This window comes from Zingiber officinale, chromosome 3A, assembly GCF_018446385.1.
Source record: "Zingiber officinale cultivar Zhangliang chromosome 3A, Zo_v1.1, whole genome shotgun sequence".
Lineage (NCBI taxonomy): Eukaryota > Viridiplantae > Streptophyta > Magnoliopsida > Zingiberales > Zingiberaceae > Zingiber > Zingiber officinale.
The window spans coordinates 156,287,659-156,292,511 of NC_055990.1; positions in this window are offsets into that span (position 1 = coordinate 156,287,659).

Here is a 4,853-nt window from a genome sequence, read left to right on the forward strand (position 1 = left end):
TCTGGGCTTGAGACCAACCATGATTAGGTCGTCACGGGCGAAGTTGAAAAAAAAAATGTGCTAAACATAAAATTATTATATCTATTAAAAATCTTTGAAAATATTTTTAAAAATCTAAATAACCATAAATAAAATATTCTTTGATAAAGCTGTAGATTATTCAAAAAATTAAAAATAAAACAAAAGTTTTTGAAAATGTGATAGATGAAATATCAAATATCAAAATGACCATCTTCTTTATTTTCATTATCTAAATCTATATCATCAACTTCATCACTTGATTTGTATCTATGAGTATTTTCTTCTTCAATTTCATCATTAAGGTTAATCTCTTCTTCATCTACAATATTAGTTTGAGTTAAAAATTGCTTTCTTTTGGCTGAAGCAGATGATGATGCTCCTTTTGAAGAAGACGTATTTCGAGATCGAAAGTCATATGCATTTTCACTGATTATAGATGCTCGTGTTACATCATTTCAATGTAAATCTTCACCTTTATAGATAAAATCATTATCATTGTTTTTATCACTGTCATCCAATTTTACCAATAACTATTCATTACTATCATTTATCTCTGACAAAATAATAAGATCAATCTTATCTTGTATGTTATATCTTCGCTTTAAAATTCTATTGTACTTGATATTTACTAAATCATTCAATCATTCTTGAGATAATCTATTTCTTTTATTAGAATTATCTCAAAAAATAAATAAAAGGTTAAATTCATAATATAAATTTTAATATGTATTAAAAAAAACTTCAACTTATATGTTCAAAAATACTCCAATTACGTTCACAGCATGCAGAAGAGCATGTGTGGTTTAAAATTTTCATTGCAAATATTTTTAATTCAGACGTTAATGTACCATAAGAAGACTATCAAACAGCTTGAAATATAAAAATATATAAATTAACTTTATTACCATCCAATATTGATATTACACAATATATTATTTATAAATTTATCTAGTGATCTTGAAGTTTTTTATCGAATAGGCATTGACAAATCAAAAGGTTCTACTTTCTTGTATTTTTTCAATTAATTTGTAATCTTATCTTTTAAATTCTCACCTCACTAATCTAGATATATATTTGTACAAATCTTTTATCACTTCTATATCATTTTCTATGTTAGGTTTGAGTAAAAATATTCTGGATTCAAGAAATATCCGATTGCGTGTAAAGGTCAATTGACTTGAATGCTCCATCTTTTGTCAATATATTCAAAAACGATATGATATTTTTATTCATTATTGTTAAATAACACATCCATATCTTCTTTGGCCTTGTCTATTGATTTATAAATATAACCCATAGGAGACTTTTTTTATCGTCTACCGGTCGCAATATTTTCACCAATGGGATGTCAACTTTTAATACAAAAATCATATTTTTCCAAAAAGAATGCATCAATATAACTTCTGCTACACGTTTTCCAACTGCCTTTTTAGAAAATTGACTATTATCCACTTTTCAGATGTAAATATCTTTCTTAGATTTGCTTATTGTACATGAAATCGCTTTAAAGTCAAAAAAGTAGTTGCGAAATGTGTCGTTGTGGTTCTTATCATGTCTCTCTATCCAGTAAACTCTTTCATCATGCTCAATATTTATTGTCTGTTATAAATATAATCATTCACCATCAATATCCGTTCATGCAATTTTCTGAGATGAGAAATTTTGAATATATCCTCGAGCAACAAATCTAAACAATGAGTTGCATAGGGCGTCCAGTATAAGTGTGAAAATTGGTTTAACAAAAGACGACCTGTACAAAATAAATTTAGTGGAAAAAAAATTAAAAATATGATCCAATTATTAATTGAAAGTAACCAAAATTTAAAATATTACCTGCACTGACATTGCAACTTGCATTATCTGTTACAATCTGAACCATATTTTGCTCTCCAATATGATACACAAATTTAGAAAGTAATTTAAACATCTTGTCAGTTGTGTGCTAATAGTATGAAGCATCAACTGATTCAACAAATACGTTTCATTAGGGACCATTCACAAAAAATTTTATGAGAGTCCTACTCTTTTTATCCGTCCATCCATCAGGAATGATTGTGCATCCAAACTTAGCATAATACTTCATGGTATTTGAGAAGCAAGTTTGTATTTACTAACTCCTTCAAATACTTAATCCTCACTTCATGATATGATGGAGGTTTCATCTCCAATTTAAATTGTCCAATAGCTTTAATACAAGGCTAAAAAATAATCATATTTAACAACATTAAAAGGAATTCTAGCATCATATATTCATTTTACAAAGTTCTCAACTGCAATATCTCTTAACTTCTTTTTATTTTCATCAAATTATTCTTTGTTTTTTGCACATCTTTATTTGACAATTTCATCGGCATCTTTCATAAAATAAAATTTAATAGGTTTAGTTTGTTTACACTTTTTACCTTAGGATGAATGCTTGGATTAGATATTGATCGTTTCCATTTCACTTTAGTTTGTTAATCATCTTCATATTCTTCCAAATTTTTTAAATCATCAATATCTGTAGAATATATGTAGAATGAGGAGTTTCATTCATTTGATTGTTTAAATTATTATTCTTTTTTTTTTTTTGCATGAACTCTCTAATTTCTTCTTTTACATGTTTGGAATATTTCGGACAAGTTTTCACATTTCTATTATCTCCAACTACATGTAGCTTATGTCAATAAATCTCGTCATTTGTTATTTTATCATAAAAAATACAACTGATAATATTTAGATTTTTAGCATTTGAATATGTTACATAATTTCAAATAATATCTTTTTGAATCGATGAAATTACTGTATTTGGTAGGATTAAGAATCAAGACCGTTAAAATAAATGATAATCAATTAATAAAAAAATATAAAATAGGGAAAAAATAATTATAGAATATAAATTTATATACGAATTAAAAAAATTTATTAGATTTGTTGTTTTTAATATTGTTTTATATATTTAATCTCATTTACTAATTTATATAAATTAATCAAATTTATTAGAATTTTTTATTTTAAATATATTTTATATATTTAAATTTGATTTATTGATTTATATAAATTAATAAAATTTATTATATTTTAAAATTTAAAATATATTTTTTATATATTCTAATTAATAAAATCTATTAGATTTTTTATTTTAAATATATTTTTTATGTATTTAAATTTTAAATCTATTTACTAATTTATTTGAATTAATAAAAAATATTATTTTTTAATTTAAATATATTTTTAATATATTTAAATCTGGTTAATTTAATTAATATTTTTTTATATTTAAACATATTTTTTATAAATTTTAATCTGTTTTAAATTAATTAATAAAATTATTAGATTTATTAAAAAAATTATTTTAAATGTACTTTTATATATTTTATTTGGATAGTTGAATTAGACTTTATAAAAATCAATTCGAAATATCTCATTTAAGTTAGGAGGGATTAGATTTAATTAAATTTAAAAAAAATGTATACTTGGATCACGAACACAATCACAATTGTGATGCCTCGACGGCACTAAAGGTGTCGCAGATACTTTCGGTGCCACCGGAGGCATTCGGAGATACTGCCGGCATTGCTTGATGGGCTCGATAACCCTTCTTGCACGGCCGGAGGCGTCCCGCGACATTTCTAGCGGAGCTGGAAGCGTTCCGCACTGCATCTTGTGGAGCACTTACAGGCAATCGGAGAAACACAACGACGAGAGGCAAACGAAGAGGCAGCGGTGCTTCGTTTGAAGCATACAAAAATTAATGAGGTTTAGGGTTTTAAACTTATAAAAAAACAAAAATAAACGAACGAAAGAGGTTTGTACTTTGAAATAGTGACTAGTACATAAGGGAGGTATTTACCTCGGCTTTGTCGAGATTCGAACCTCAGATTTCATTGTGGTAACATTTTACGCGCTAGTCACTAGACCTATCCGAAGGGACGATTATGCTCAAATATTGATTTATTGTTTGGTTGCTTGCACGTGATAGGATACGGCGACGGATAGGATGTCATATGAGCCTAATAAGGCTTGTGCGCTATGTCAGTGTTAGGATGAGTCAAATCCCCATTTGTTCTTTGAATGCCCATCACACTTGCAGTGTGGGACAAAGTGGGGCGGTGACTAGAGATTGTGCATAAGATCAGGACGCCGCCGGAGGAGCTCTTCAGGGGCAATAATAGGAAGATGAAAGCTCGGCACCTCGGAGCTTCATGTTTGATTTATGTTTTATAGGAAATCCGCAACCGGAGCCGTTTTGAAGGGATAGCTCCAGATATGATAAAATGCTAAGGAAGATCCAAATACATGTTTTTAGATTTGTGGATGTGCCGTTAATGGGTGTAGACACGGACAACCCGTTGAGTTTGTCTGTGTGCTTTGTGTCCGTGTGATTAGGCAGCGGTTGATTTGAGTATGGTTTGGTTGAGAAGTTTACCTCACATGAGATGTTAAGAACTCCTATATTATGATTGTAAGCTTTGCTTTGCGGATTGAGGTAGTTCCTCTTGGAGCCTTTTATACATTTATCTAGTTTCTGTGAAATAAGATCAACTATAATTTTTTTGAAGTGAGAAATTTAAATCTTATTTTATTTTTGAAATATTTTAGTATTTGTTAAAAACTAATAAAATTTTCTATTTTAAAAAAAGTATACAACTTTAATGATTGTATACACCAAAATTACATAGGATGCATTTAATTTAGAAAGATATTTTTATATAATTTAAATAGACACATTTATGTAATTTAAAAAGATAATTTATAATTTTTCAATGTATAAGCATCTTCAGTCAGTCCGAACAAACTAGTCTATTCATTTATTAATCCAAAATTAATTAGTTCAATTTGCAAGCCAAACA